The sequence below is a fragment of the Onychostoma macrolepis genome, chromosome 20 (assembly GCF_012432095.1).
Source record: "Onychostoma macrolepis isolate SWU-2019 chromosome 20, ASM1243209v1, whole genome shotgun sequence".
Lineage (NCBI taxonomy): Eukaryota > Metazoa > Chordata > Actinopteri > Cypriniformes > Cyprinidae > Onychostoma > Onychostoma macrolepis.
Window position 1 is genome coordinate 3,313,282 of NC_081174.1, and position 16,739 is coordinate 3,330,020.

A 16,739-nucleotide genomic window follows, 5' to 3' on the forward strand; every position below is an offset into this window, starting at 1 on the left:
ACCTCTAAACAAATATGTGAGTGGATTCTGATGTGAGAGACAACAGGAGATGGACTTTTTCACTGGAGGAAGCGTTGTTATTGATTATGGACTCCAGAATCAATGGTTTGAAGTTAAAGGGATGGAATGCTACACTTCTCCAAATCTGATGAAGAAACAAACTCATCTACATCTTGGATGGCCTGAGGGCGAGCACATTTTCATGCTAGGTGTACACCTACCTCTTCATCTCAAGAAATGTCTATAATTACTGTAATTTAATCCAAATAAGTTGACCTATTGGTAAGCCCTTACTCACTCGGACAAAGATGCATACAGTTTGCAAACTGTCTTACAATGACAGCAGTCAGTGTGAAAATCTTGTCCCAAGATTGTTTTTGATAAATAATATATTTGATAATTGATATATAAAATATTTTAAAATAAATATACTGGGTAACAAGATTAATTTTGAAGCGAAGGTTTACAGATAACAATGCAATCGGGAGTCACGATCGCAGCTGACAACATCCAGGATCAACATTATTCGTATTAATAGTACCGCAGGGTACGATTAAATTAATTAACATTTAACCAGTTTAATATGGAGAGGCACTGACATGTAGATCTTTGTTTATGTGTTTTTGATCTACACTGTACGTGACGTGAGAACAGTTCGTTATTTAGGTTTGTACGTTAGCATAGACTCACTAACTTCAACTTTAGCTAGTTTTAGCCAGAGATACCTTGCTGAAGCACATGATGATGACATTAACGTTCTGCTTGAGCAGATGAAAATTGTAAATTAATGAGAGTATGACAACCAGAAAATGAATGTTGAATAATAAAATAAATTCCAAATTCTATTGCCTATCCTCTCAGGATACCTGGAATCAGTGTTACAAATACCTCAGGCACATCGTTTTAACATTTTTATAGCATAAACACCACCAACCCTATATGAGAGCTTCGGATCTTCCAGTGTTTCTCGCTGAAACCTAAGGATGTCCAAGGTTGATTGTAGTTTAATATTTTAAAAAGTAGCTTATGATTTCATTTTTGCAATCATTTAATATTTCTACATAAAATTGTTATATTTAAACTTAACAATTTATGCAAAATCCATCTATGGATTTTGTTGATATTGATTTCATTTGATTGTTAATAGCTAACAGTTTTTTTTTCAATAATTTTATTTACTTATTAAATGTAAGAATCTGACACAAGAGGACACAGATTTGAGACTAAATTTTTTATAATACTAATGCATCTCTGGCTTTTGTTCGGTGTTATTTCAGGGTTTTGATCTCACAACTGAGAGAATACATCCTGTTTATTGTATTATAATGACTATTTAATATTACATCTAATCTCTTTTACTAGGCTAGACATGTTGCATATTAATTGCATTATATGAACCTCAAAGCATATTTCAATTTTTGTGTATTTTGTGTTATTTCATAATGATGTTCTAGTTGAGGGAATTTATAGGTATAGGGCCCGAACATAACCTCAAGCCCAGGGGCCCCCGGCCCCCTAAGTCCTGGCCTGGCCATTGGCTCATCTGTGTTCGAGGGGAGGGGCTTACCGACAGGTCAATTAATGTACACAGTTGATTCAAATGTTTTATAGATCATCTGTCTGATCACTGTGCTCACAGGCCTGAGCTCAATATTTAAACATCTCCATCCTTCACTAACATCCTCTTCATAAAGCTGCATCACAGAGTAAAAGATTCATAAATCAATCAGAGCTGAAATGTGCTGCTTAAACTGTTCAGATCAGAGGTCTAACTGGACTTTCTTCAGAAGGAACTTTAGACCAGCACAAACCTTCACACACTTTACCACATTTACACTAGTGTTTCTGCTGTTCTCTGTATGGTCTCACTGCGTCTGTGTGGAGAAGGTGCAGAAGCACACAATTTCAAATGTGCATCTTCAACGATTTTGAGCTAATTACCTGTGCTGTAAACATCATGTGACTGATGAATATCTGCAGGAACATAACGTCATGACAGCACTGACTGTCTGATAACAAAAAATATCATACCTTTTTCTCAAAAGGTCTACGAAAAGCGCAGCACCACAACAAATGAACCATATTATGGTATTTACATCCTTAATATTTACATGCTTGTTTAGCAGGGTAAATTCTATGAAAATGTTTAAATGGTACATCCTTAAATAGCTGCAAAACTTTTGAAACCAATATACAAAACCATAAAGAGTGGCGTGATCAACAACTCTTTGAAGAAAGAGAATAAAAATAACCATACCTAGCATTTAAGAACAGTCAACACTGGCAGCTGTTGGTTATTAGCCTTTGGCTGTTGCCTAAAGAGCATGAAGACTTCAGCAGGCATTGCAACTGAGCTGTAATATTTATGAGAAAGTCACCAATTTGTCATATCAAACCTATAATTCAGGTAGAATTTTCTTGTTGTTCCATATTTGAGACACTTGTGAGGTGAGGATGTTCGTAGATCCCTTTAAAAGTTGGCAAATTTCCCCTTGACTAAGATTCTGCCCGATGCAAAGGCGTCGTGTAATATTTGCATGCTGAATTGCGATTGGTCTTTCTTCTTTCCTGCATCAATTTAAGCATCTTTTAGCGCTTTACATCGCGAAAGCTTGCGTGTCTCAGAATCAGACTCGTCAAGAAAACCGAGAAACTTACTTTAACTTGAGCAGCTTCAGTCTAATGAAAGAGCGCCGGTACCCGCCGCTTTCACATCGACTCAGTTATCCATTCAAACGAGTCCTTTCAGAATCTCCCCCGTCGCGTAATGACATGAAGTGTTTGATAAAAGCGTTAAAAATCCCGTTTTCTGCCAGGAATCATTGTGAAAAGTCAGGTTATAAGTCGAGACTGTCGCTCATTTCTCATGAAGTTTTTGCTTCGACGCTTGTTTTTTCTTTCTTTCAATGCAATCTACAACTAATATAAAATAGCAAACAAGAATCGGTTTACCGAGGCGAAGAACTTTGACTCACCTGCATCTCAAGCGTCCATGCACTTCTGTAAGTTGAATCAAATATCCATCTTCAGCGGGAAAGAGCCGCTTCTGCTCGGGTTTTAGTGGCCCTGCCGGGCTGTTTCATCAGGTGTGTATCTATGAATCTCGCGCACACACCTGGGCAGATCCCTCTGACAGCTCCATCATCATCCTCCTCCTCCTCCTCCTCATGATGTGAAGCCTGAGAACAGCAGAGGGCTCCTCTCATCAGCTGCTGAGGCTGGAGCCATGGCGACGGAGAACACGTCACGAGACCGATAACACGCTTCATTATCTGCTATTGTGTGCTGCAGGCTGTCTGTGCAGCCCGTTTATTAACATTAGTAGGCTACATACATATTTAAAAAACAACTGACAAATTGACTGTATACAGCGGGTCTAAAAATCTACGACCGCACTGTTCATTTAAACCTAGCAATAAACAAAGTTTTAGGGTTTTGAAAAATCTAAAATATATGTAAGGCTATAATGATGAAATTAAATCTTTCAGATTTTGCACTATGTGTCTACGTGTCTAATCAAATTAAAGATTATTAGAAGCTTATTTCTGCTTATTATTATAACCATGCAACTTATTATGAACATTTCCATCAACAAAACTACAAATATGTGTCCCTGGAGCACAGAAGCAGTCATAAGCAGCACAGCTATATTTGTAGCAATATCCAACAATACATTGTATGGGTCAAAATTATACATTTCTCTTTTATGCCAAAAATCATTAGGATATTAAGTAAAGATCATGTTCCATGAAGATATTTTGTAAATTTTCTACCGTAAATATATCAAAACTAATAATTTTTGATTAGTAATATGCATCGCTAAGAACTTCATTTGAACAACTTTAAAGGTGATTTTCTCAATATTTAGATTTTTTTGCTCAGACAAATATTGTCCGATCCTAACAAACCATACATCAATGGAAAGATTATTTATTCAGCTTTCAAATCTCAATTTAAAAAAAATTGACCCTAATGACTGGTTTTGTGGTCCAGGGTCACATATTCGAGTAATGTAAGCTGATTTGGGATAATGGATAGTCACAAAAAAACGTTGTTTTTCTGGTCCTGATAGGACAGGCTCAAATCTACCATTATATCATTGTACATCATTGTACACACATGTCTTACAGTTCGGTCAATATTGAAGCCACTTTTTCAAGACTCTTCATACATTCTGCATTATAAATCTTGAACAAATTTAATTGAACCAACAGTTTACACATCATGAAGCATAGCATTTTTTTTTTATCAATATAGAATATGAATAACAGCATTTCACTATGAATAACAGCCTACCAAATGATTACCACAATCATGATCGGTATTTATAGGTTTACATGGTACTCCAAGACACTTCAAAATACAGTATGGCACAAAATAAATAAATAAAATACACACACACGTCATTAGTTGAGCTTATGCATGAATCCATAGACATAATTTCTATAAATTTCTTAACTTCTAAATTTCGTTCTGTGTGGCTTATAGGAAAAGGGAAAAAACTGAACCATAAAATGAGAATTATCATGTTCTGTTATGTCATTGAAAGCTATCAATGTGTCTCTGACTTATTGAAAACTAAGGTTTATGCATAATTAATATTCATTGTGGCAAATATTACACCTCCTGAAAGCGTAGATTATTTATATTCAGCTGTTCGCTACGCTTTAATTAAGCCTGCTGTGTGCTTTTAAGGAGACGCTTTGATTTAGATTCAATGCAAAATTATCTCAGCTGTCGAAAAGCCCCAGGAGCAGTTTAAAAAAGAAAAGGGGCAATGTAATTACCAGGGTGAGAGAAAAACCATCCAAATCTGCGGCTTAAAGGGCTCATAATGACAAGTGTAATTATAAGTACATGTTTAGATTCACAGATGCTTCATTATTGTTCAACAAACCTGCTCCATCTGTGAGTGCTTTCTCAGACTCATCTAATACAGTGAAATATTGCCTCATTTCTATCTCTCATCTACATCTGATCATCACATGCTGCTAGTGTATTTACTTTCATTTTACTGTAGCTGATGTACAGTGTGTTTTATTAGAGGAGAGTGTGTGTGGTTCTCTGTAGATTAGATGTGTAAGTGTTACGAATCTTTTGCAGTAGTGCAGGAAAGATGCACTTTCTCCATGTGATGCAGGCGAGGTTTTCTTGTCCTCTACGACTGCTTAAAAGAACAGTTCAACCAAAAAATGATAATTCTGACCTTTACTCACCCTCATCTTATTCCAAACGCAGCTATCTAGTAGTTTAGCAAAATGTCCATGCTGCTTTTTCACACATAAAAAAGTGAACGAGGACTGGGGCTGTCAAAGTTCAAAACCTATAAAAGAGCATCTTAAAATAAGTTTATATCACTTGTGCTCTATATTCCAAGTCTTCTGAAGCTATAAGACCGCAGTAAGTATGAAATGGCATGAATGCAGCAGTAAACTTCCTTTAAAAATAGACAGAAGGGTGTTGACTTCGTCCAGAACACATATTGATTGAAGTCCAGAACTTTGGCCCATATCAAAATCAATTTAGATGAAGGCTTGCCAAAATCTCTTCTGCTACATTTTTCCTCTGCCGTTTGCTCTAGAGGTGCACAAATAGAGATCACACAAATATAAATGCTGGAGGCAGCACTAGTCATGCATTTAGTGTAAACTGTGCAAAAGAGAACAGATTCACGCTGAAGCACTGATTTCAGTCATTTTGTGTTGTAGCATCACAACCCAGCGCATCTTAATTCACTATCTACAGAATTAGACATAGATCATATTATACTGAAAATTGTGTGCCAAAGGTGTCCAGTAGACTTTGAAAGAGCCCACATCTGCTAACCTCAGTCATGACAAGCTGTTTTAATTGTCTAAAATAATAATAATAATTGCATGTCATTAGATTTTGGCTCTTGTTATGTTTTCTGTTTGTATTATTACGGACGCAGTGTTGACTGAGGTATTTTTTAATATAATGTTTAATAATAATTTATAATATAATAATAATGCTATTTTTTTCTGTGGAATACAGAATTCAGCATTGAAAGATTTCTGAATAATGACAATTATCCATAGCAACACTGTATAAGTGCATGCTTATCTGGGAAAGCTGTTTGCTGTTTGTGTTCAGTTCATCTTGGATAATGTACAATTAGTTGGTCATTATTACAAAATTAATTGCTTCAGGGATACAACATCTGATTACCCTTTAATGTATAATTTAATTTTTTGTGTGATAATGCCATATTTCAGAGATGTATGAATCTGGATGATTAAAATGCTTATATAACTGAGCTACAGAAAGAGTGATAATCATCCAAATATAGCAGATGCCACATCAGGTCTATATATAAGCATAAACAAATGTTTAAATATTACAAACCATTGGAAAGGTGTTTGTGCTTGTCAGACATAGTCATATTTTTCCTACTGTAATTTATGAAGGGAACAATATTCCAGCTTTTCAGAACAGAACAAATGTCTGAATACGTCATTAAGTTGTCATTAAATCAACAGCATCCCACGTATTCTGTCAATCAGACAGTCAAGACATCTCTGAAGACAACACCTCAGGAGACTCTGAGAATTACTTTTTATGTATTTGCTATCATAAGCGAGGATAAGTGTCAACTTAAAGACTACACTAAACATGAGAAGGGATGCAAAGAATAAGCATTTCATATACTAAAGTTCTTAAAGGAATAGTTCACACCAAAATGGAAATGAGCTGAAAATGTGCTCACCCTCAGGACCGTGCACAGACCTTTTGAGGCGTGTGTGCTAAAACTGAAAAAGGGCATCTTTGTTTCCATGGCGATGATGGAGTCTCCAGAACGCGCGCCAGAGCGCAGCATGAGCTAAACCTGCTGGTTTGAAACATCTAGAGCTCACATCTGCCCTTTGAACACAAGACTATCCAGATGTAGTGCTGAACGGGAAAGTTATCAATGGGTCTGTCCAGTAACCAGTGCGCTGTTTGTAGAGAAGAAGATACTTTGAAGAATGTGGGTAACCAAACAGTTTGGCCCCCAATGACTATGGAAGTTACTGAGGACCAGAAGCTGTTTAGTTACCCACATTCTTCAAAGTATCTCCTTTTGTGTTCAACAGAACAAAGAACTTGCAGGTTTAGAACAACCTGGGTAAATTATGACAGAATTTTCATTTTTGGGTGAACCATATCTTTAAAGTGACAGACACATCTGTGCGTCTAAAGGCATAACCCTATTGTTTTATTCAAATTTGGATAGTCTGTTAGAGCTTGATAGACATAATTATTATATTTTTAGACATTATTAGATAGATGAATTAATAGATTATAATTAATGTTAGACCCTATTTATTAATTTATCATTTATATTAATCATAAATATATACATATACATAATAAATAAGCATATGTCATATACATTTTGACATTAAAAAAAAAAAAAAAAAGCTAAATTATTTAGATTTAATGTAGTCCTATAAGCAAATGAATTAAAAAACTAATAAAAATAAAAATTAATCTCATCCAGGTAACAGCTGCAGAACTGTCAAAAAAAAAGACTAATAAATCTTAATAAATTACATACATGAGCTATGAGTTCCTCACTGATTATTTGTGTCCTTGTTTTTTATTTCCCCTGGGGGTGAATAGGTGTCCATTATTTTGGCTCGCTGAAGGTGGCAATCCTACTCTCCGGTCCTACACGTCTCAGACCTCAAATACATACAGAGCCTTTATAGACATAGTGTTTGTTGCGTAAAGAAAACGCTGTACTTATACAAACAAGATCTTTATTTACCCTTGTAAGGCTTCGTTCAGCTGCTGTGGAACTTCAGTTCATTCAGTCCAGATAGAGGGGGTGGAGTTATGAGATTTTACTGAACCAGTTTGAGCGGATCCAATAAGATTTAGTCACAAGCTCTTTTTAATTCCTCTCTCTCACTGGCTTAATATTTGTAAAACAGGCAGACAAACATAAAGGGTGACCAATAGCATTTGGTGCGTTCAAGTCATGTCGGATACATCATATTTACGAGTTGAACGTACATGGACGCCACCACAAAGTCGTTATTACGAGTGGGAAACTCTAAATTTTCTTGAAGCCCCGAGTTGGGGGCGTGTCAGTGAAAAAACATGTCGGATACAATGGACGCAGCCAAAGATGCAGCATCGGTAAAGTTGTTGAAATGAATAAAATGATAATTTTTTTGTAATGTACAATAAAACGATATAAGTTACACATACAAAATATTATATTATTGTATAATTATAATAGAATATATAATTATTCAGTTTACATCACCTTCATAAATTAAATAAAAACAGAAAAAATAAAAAAACACAATGATGCATATTCTTCATTCATCATTTTGTAGATGTAGAGTTAAAAAAAATAAATGAATTTTATGTAGAAAAGTTAAATCGCCATCTTGTTCCGACCAAAGTGACTTGAACGCACCCAAAGTCTTAAAAACGACTTGTCAGCTCATAAGTACGAACGTCCCAGGAGGACTTGAATGCAGCAATTGATTTATTGAAGAAGAAAAAAAAAAACAGCCACCAAAAAAAGGGCACTTCGGAGTGTAAGGGAAAAAAGGGCATGTGCTCTGCACAGGTTGAGCCCTACCTGTGCACGTGCCTATCCTCGGACCATCCCAGATATAGATGAGTTTGTTTCAATCAGATTTGGAGAAATGTGTCTCTGCATCAGTGTCTCAGCAATGGATGCTCTGCAGTGAATGGGTGCCGTCAGAATGAGAGTCCAAACAGCTGATAAAAACATCTGGAGAAGACAAAAGCTGCGTGTTATTTACTGTCCCACTCTCAAATCTCTGTAATGTTCTCTATGACGGTCTTCAGATCAGGTCCCTTCTTCAGTGTGACTTCAGTGGGATTTGAATCAAAAGAATGTGAACGAAAAGAATGTTTATTGCTGCATAAACTAGTCATGAATGTTGATCTTAATCAAAGTCACGACAAGAGACAAACAGTCGGCCAACGAAGATGTTTCATATCATGTCAATAGGATGGATTGATTGAACACACCTGTGTGTAATTATTAAAGGGGTGGTAGACTGTTTTTTTTCTAGGCTTGATTGTGTTTATGGGGTACAGTCAAACATGTTTTCATGCTTTGTTTTTAAAAAAACGCATGATTTTTCACATAATTTACCTTTATTCTACACCGCTCTGTCCCTTCTCTGATAAACGCCCCGATTATTTCCTGGTTTTATGAAGCCTCTCCCTCAGAAATACGTGATGGGCTCTGATTGGTCAGCTGGCCCAGTGTGTTGTGATTGGCTAAACCGCCTCTAGAGCGCATATAATCATCCCGCCCCTCAGCTCAGCGTTGTCAGTGTTTGTTGTTGTCTCATATTTTTAGATATGCTGTTATTTGTAAGTGCTACTGCTTCTGTTAGCTTTTAATATACGGTTCTATTTCGTTCTTACTGACTGCCAGAGGCAGTGCTTACACTGAATATTATCTCTCTACTCATGCGCAGATCGAGTCTAATAACAACAAAGTCATCACGTGACCCAGGATGTCATGGAGATCTCCCCTATTTAATCCCGTGACATCCGGCAAACTGTCTCTATATCTTCTCGCATACGTGCAAGATTGCAGGTCTAGAGAAACCTTAATTCAAACAGCATCGATTCCATATTTAACAACCTCGTAACAATATTTTGTTGGAGCTGCGCGCAAAGCATCCTCCAGGGGTTGCGGCGGATCAAGTTCATTTATCATTGGAAGTACGATTCTGTCTGTTTATTTGGACGTGGAAAGCTACGGTAAGCTTGTGGACATATATGTGAGTGGTTTTCGCTCTGTAAAGTCTAGTTGGGATTAACTATATAGTAGGTTGGTGAGTGCTTTCACTCTTAACAACTGAACATTATCTTTGGTTACAGACCGGTGACTCACTGGCATCCCGCACGGCGGCTGCCATGACAATAACCTTTGTCTAGTGGATTTATACTATCACGAGTGTTTTCGCTCGGTATAGTCCTTGTATCACATCTGATATTTCTATTACACTAGGTAATATCAGCACTTGGTCCTGTTAAAAAAAAAAAAATATATATATATATATATATATATGTATATATATATATATATATATATAAAACACACAACGAACACTATTGTTTGGTTAGGTATACTGTGGCACCCAGAGTGTTCTCGCTCGGGCATTGGTAATACTGTTGTGGCAGCATGGAACAACTTAGCCTGACATGCACAGTGTGCAGGGCTTTGCTACAAGACAATGATGGACATGACTGCTGCCCATCCTGCTTGGGCTTGGAACATTTGAAGCAGGGACTCACTCAGGATGCATGTATGAACTGTAGCATCATGTCGTGGGATCAAAGGACTTCCAGGCTAGCTGCAGTAGAGGGACTCTTGGCATCAGAAACACTACCTAAGCAGTGTAAAGGGCCGTCAAAGCGTAAGAGGGTGGAAACAGTGAGCGCTCCTGCTAGTAAGATACGTAAAGAGAATGCTTTAGTCAAAAGAGTAGATGCCTTGACATCAGAATTTGCCCAGATTAAGTCTTTATTAATTAATCTGCAACCACATGAGGCACCACTAAATGAAGCACCACCACCGGTAACAGAAAATTCTATTATGGAGTTTTCCCTTTTTGAGGAAGATGCTATGTCTATGGCGGCATCTCAGAGTCAGTTCTGTGAAGGAAAAGAGGATTTTTAAAATCTGAAATCCACTCTCAGACCTTGCATGATGACTCTCAGATCACAGCACATGGATCAGGGGAAGGAGTAGATATGGACCAGGATGTTGTTAGACAAGCACTACAGGTGGCGCTGGCACGTTTAAATCTGGACACTGCCCCGACAGTAGCAGCTCCTTCAAGTGCTTTTTTCAGAGGTGCAGCAAGACCTTCTGTTCTTAGTATTCCTCCTTCCAAAGATTATATTGATGAGCTTCAGAAGTGTTGGGCTATCCCTAAGACACTTATGCATCATACCAGTGCAAGTAGGGCTTTGGCAGCAATGCAGGAGGCAGAATCTTATGGCCTGGGGCAGATGCCTAAAGTGGATTCATTTATTGCCTCCTTTATACTTTCACCTGAGGAAGCAGAGGAAACTCTGGAACGTAGTGTGCAGATGAACAAGACCAGAAAGGAAACTTAAGAAGAGCACCACCATCTCATACTAGGCAAGACTCTAGGGGAAGATACCCGGTGCATTTTCAACTGTTAGTTCATTCTGGAAATGCTCAAAGGAACCAATTAAGGCAATTAGAACGGCCGGCAAAATACTCTAGAGCTCGGGGTCAACAGTTTAATCAGATGTCTAGGGGGAGAACACTAGGTCAGCGCCCCCCCCCCAAAGACACTAAAGGCCAGGTTCGTAGAGCATGATATATCCGGCCCAGCCGTCGGACGTTTTTCACACCAGCAGCTCAATCTTTGGGAAAAAACACCCTAGACCAATGGGTCATAGCAACATTATAGCATGGGTACAAGCTGCAATTCCGACGGCGGGCCCCTTATTTCAACAGGGTCAAGATGACCACTGTCAAAGACCCCAACGACGCAATGATGTTGTAGATGCATTCAATCTACTACATAATTCCAAAAAAAGATGGAGGTGTTCGACCTATTCTCGACCTTCGGGAACTGAATCATTTATCAAGGTGAACTTCAACAAAAGCCAGTTAGTTCCATGTCAGTCGGTGAAGTTCATAGGTATACTACTGGACTTGAAGTTGAAGAAAGCCTCACCATCACCTGAGAGTGGACAACATTTTGCTCCTCCTTCAACGTTTCTGGAGGCATGTCAAGCTTCCACTCAAATATGTGCTCAGGTTGATGGGCATGTTAGCAGCGGCAGCAATGGTGATTCCACTGGGTCTGCTTTGGCTGCGCCCTTATCAGAGATGGGTGAACAGTCTGCGCCTGAACCCCACATGGCACAAGAGAAGACTAATAAAAATTAAAGAAAGATGCCTTCTTACCTTGAGACAATGGAGGAAGAGATCATTTCTGATGAAAGGAGTAGTGCTGGGGGTGATTCCGTCTCGCCGAGAAGTAGTTCAAACCGATGCATCACTGACTGGGTGGGGGGCAGTGTGGCAACACAGAGTGATCAGGGGAAACTGGAGTTCCGATCAAGCTTCGAGAAACATAAATATTTTGGAGTTGAATGCGGTGCAGCTAGCTTTGGAGCACTTTGGACCGGTGTTGCTGAATCATCATGTTCTCACAAGGACAGACAATACTTCTGTGGTATATCATATCAATCATCAGTTGACATGTTTGAAGTTGACATGGGACATTCTGATGTGGGCTTTCCCTCAATTTGCAAGCATCAGAGCGATGTATGTACCGGGAGTTTCGAATGTGGTGGCAGATTTCTTGTCCCATCACAGACCCTTACCGGGAGAGTGGAGGCTCAGTCCGAAGGTAGTTCAGATGATTTGGCATCGATTTGGCAGAGCAAATGTGGATCTCTTCACCTCAGCGGAGTCAACACACTGCCCTCTTGTGGTTCTCATGGACAGAAAAGTCCAGCCCGTTAGGTAAGAATTCACTAGCACACACTTGGCCAGATCTACTACTTTATGCCTTTCCTCCAACTCCCCTCATTCTGCCAACTCTCGACAGGATAAGGAGAGGACACTACGAGATGCTCTTAGTGGCACCGAATTGGCAGGGGAGACCATGGTTCCCATTGTTATACAAATTTCTCAGAGGGGAACCCTGGAGTCTTCCCAAGAGACAGGATCTTCTCCTGCAGTTGCAGGGACAGATTTGGCATCCAAATCCAGACATACTACAGCTCTGTGTATGACCGCTGAGGAGCCAGAGTTACTGTTCAGATCCTGCGATATGAATGTGAAAAACACAATTCTGAATTCAAGAGCACCCTCCACCAGAAAGATGTACGCTTGCAGATGGAAACTTTTCAATGAGTAGTGTACTCAGCATGGGGTGATTCCAGAGCAATGCTCTGTGCCACTGGTGTTATGTTTTCTGCAGTCCCTGCTGGAGAATAACAGGGCACCCTCCACCCTAAGAGTATACATAGCCGCGATTTCTGCACAGCATGCATTTGTTAATGGACAACCTTTGGGATCTCATAACTTAGTCACTCGTTTTCTTAAAGGTGCTCAGAGATTGTGCCCTGCTCAGACTGTTAGGTGTCTTTCGTGGGACCTTAGTCTAGTTTTAAAATCACTTACACAGCACCCTTTTGAACCTATGGAGCAAGGTGATCTGAAGTGGCTTTCATGGAAAACAGCATTTCTTTTGGCTATAATGTCAGCTAAACGTGTTGGTGAGCTCGAGCTCCATGCATTGTCAGTCAGTGAATCTTGTATGCGTTGGAATGCCGATAAATCAGTGGTGACATTGTGGCCTAACCCTTCGTTTCTTCCAAAAAGAATGTCTGCGTTGTTTAAGAACCAGGCGATCGAGTTGACTGCACTTAATCCTACAGTGGGAGGGGCACAAGATAGTAATCATACTGAGCTTCTCTGCCCAGTGAGAGCCCTGAAGGGTTATCTGAGAGCAACAGAGAAGCTGCGGCATTCAGACCAACTTTTCATTTCCTATGGTGGACCAAAGAAGGGGCAGCCTCTGTCAAAACAGAGGCTGTCGCATTGGGTGGTAAGAGTAATTATACAGGCATATAAGGTCAATAACCTTAAAGTGCCAGCTGGTATAAGGTGTCATTCGACAAGAAGCATATCGGCATCTTGGGCAGCACATAAAAGTGTTCCTCTAATCGATATTAGATCTGCTGATACCTTTTCTAGATACTACAGAGTTAATGTGGCGACCTCTGATGCTATGGAAAGAGCAGTTCTGCTGGGATCCTCGACTCCTGATTAGGTAGGAGAAGTCTCCTTGTGACTTTGTTGTTATGAATCATCCAGTGTAAGCACTGCCACTGGCGGTCAGTAAGAACGAACGAGAGTTACGCATTTAACTCCGGTTCTATGAGTTCTGGATGACCGCCAGAGTCACTCGGAGTCTGGGCGAGAAGATTTCGTAAAGACAGTTTGCTGGATGTCATGGGATTTAATAGGGGAGATCTCCATGACTGTCACGGTACACACAGCAGGGAGGAATGAGGAGACGAGGTTAATTCAAATAACAGTCTTTAATTAATCCAAACAAGGCAGGGCAAGACAAGGCAAGGTTGATATCGACAGGAACACCGGGGAGTAACGAGTAGACCAGTCGAAAACTAACTGAACAGGCATGAACTAAATACACAATTACCACTTTAAATACAAGACCAAACGTTCGATCGTCAGAGCGTCAACGGATCTTTCTACAGCGTCGTTAGCAGGGCGGCCAGAGCGAATCTTGACGCTCTCGCCGCCTGCGGTGTGAACGCACAGTTAGTAGTGTGTGAACACACAACGTGATCTCATGATGTAAAGACGATCGACTCTTGCGCAACTCCACCAAGCAAGAACACCGACAAGGCACTTGAGTATTGCTTTCTCCCCTTTCTTTACTTTTTGTACTACTTGTCCTCGTTTACTTGTTTAGTCAATTGTACTCACTATGTGCTTTCAAATCTCTACAATTACTACTAACAATCGGAAGGCACGCACTGTACGTTGGAAGCAGGCCAATCCTACTAATCTACGGCCTGTACCTCTGTCTTCTACTACTTTACTCTCTATTCCAATTGGTCTCTGGAACTGCCAGTCTGCTGTAAACAAAGCAGACTTTATTCCTTCTATTACTACTTATTCCGGTCTCAACCTCATGGCCCTAACTGAGACTTGGATCAAACCTCAGGACACTGCCACTCCTGCAGCTCTCTCCACTAATTTCACTTTTTCCCACACCCCTTGCACAATTGGGAGGGGTGGAGGTACGGGTCTCCTTATTTCAAATGAATGGAAATTTGATCTTCTACCATCTCTTACAGGCAACAGCTCATTTGAATCTCCTGCAATTACTATTACCCACACTCTAAACCCGGATTTAGTTTTAAATAAACGTTTTTAGCTGTCTTTAATCATTCTTTCTTGTTTTTGTAAAACACGTCGCCATTACTAAATATAATTAGTTATTTGAAGTAATCAGACGAAATATTGCATGCAGTGATAATGTTTAGTAGAGATTGCTTAATGTGTTAAATTTCTCTGAGGGGGAGGAGCCCCATTCGAACAGGTCTGCGTGAGCGCGCAATGTTTGAAGAGACCTGAGACCGGTTGATGACGCCACGCGATGGATTTGGAAAACATCATGAAACGGTGAGTGTGTAAATTAGCTTCTTTCTCTTGATCTTTCTGGGAAAATTGATCATCCAAAAGACCGGTCCGATGACAGCGTTACTGTAGTTAAAGCTAAAGTAGTCTTATGGGCCTAACTTACTGATCGACGGTTTTTCCTCTGTCGGTTCACCGAAGCTATAACGTAATGCTAATATTAAAATCCCTGTTTCTGTTGGTTCACAGTTAAGAGAAGTTCAGCAAGTGTGTTTCTGCATGTTCAGTTTAGCTGTGATGTTAGTATTTCATTACCCTTAGCTTCAGTTGTTTAAATCAGCACGTGTGCATGAATTAGCTTTTTGTTAACGCTAGTTTGTCTCTTAGATATATATTCGTAAATAATAACTGCAACTGAGTTGTTGAGCTTAAAGTGATGTGCATATGCTAAACATTTATGCTAAAAGTTACAGTTAGTCTTGAAATGTAACACTTTTGTTTCTCTGTTTTAGGTGTTCATGGAGTTCTGCAGGATTGTGGGCAAGAATCTCAAGCAGTCATCTAATTGAGATATTTCAGGCTAAAGAGGGAATGCTGGACAGCTGTAGACAGCTTTCACAACAAGTCAAGGTTAGTCCATATCCATTATAGACTTGCATTGCATTGTTTTTCACAGCTTAAGTAATGAAAATTTATCAAAAGTTTACAATATTGGTTGTGTAATACAATCAAAATTGTGCCTGACTGGTTCTGCTTTCTTGTGATCATTTCTTTCATTTTATTAATCGATTCATTTTACTCCCCAGCAGACTAAAGAGCCAGCTGATACTAGATTTCTGGTGCTCAGAGGGCTCCCTTTTGCCCTTTGCGACAACCCTACAGATTTCTACAAAGCATGCTTTGTAAGTAACCACTGTTTTCTCTCAGAATATCTAACAGGACATAAAACATAATCATTTCACCATTAATTGATAGTTCCTGTGTTTTATAAAACCTCTGAGAATAAAACATAAACCATTAACTTAATACAATAGCCCTTTTAACCTCTTTGGGTGATCTGTTTGTTTAAAGGGTTAGTTCATCCAATATTTGCTCAACCTTATGTTGTTACAAACCCTTTAGAATTAATTTTTGAAATACCAATTTTAAGGATAGTTCACCCAAAATATATATATTTTTAAAGTAATATTTAAGCTTTAAACAAGATTTTTAGCTGAAACTGTGGTCCTTGGTAATTGATATAAATCAATCAATGAAAATCGTCATTTCTGATAGTTAAAAAAGTTTTTTTTTTTTTTTTTACTCCAAGTGATGGTAGCCATTGACTTGCATTAAATGAATTACCAAGAATCAGAGTTACAGCTAAAAATCTTTAATGTTCTACTGAAGAAAAACTCAGCGATGTTGGATGGCCTGAGGGTGTGTAAATTAATTTTTCCGTGAACTTTTTTTTTTTTTTTTTTTTTAATGGAACATCATGGGTTTCTGTCCCTCCATTAAAAGTCTATATTACCAAAATTTAAATAATCATTTTGAGGAGAGATAATTTAAATTTTTTGGTGGA

General features: G+C 38.9%; 1 protein-coding gene across 7 annotated transcripts in view; it reads right to left on the reverse strand.

Moving 5' to 3' along the window:
- Positions 1 to 16,739, reverse strand: part of LOC131527515 (5-hydroxytryptamine receptor 1E) — a 98,896-nt gene that overhangs the window by 44,473 nt on the left and 37,684 nt on the right. For 3 of the 7 annotated variants that reach the window (XM_058756667.1, XM_058756669.1, XM_058756666.1), the window contains exon 2: positions 8,600 to 8,755. The gene's annotated coding sequence lies outside the window, so the exon portion shown is untranslated. Of the gene's footprint in view, positions 1 to 2,658; positions 2,685 to 2,975; positions 3,246 to 4,182; positions 5,578 to 8,599; positions 8,756 to 16,739 lie in introns of those variants that run through there. The other 4 variants (XR_009267669.1, XM_058756665.1, XR_009267668.1 and 1 more) reach the window with 3 other exon arrangements.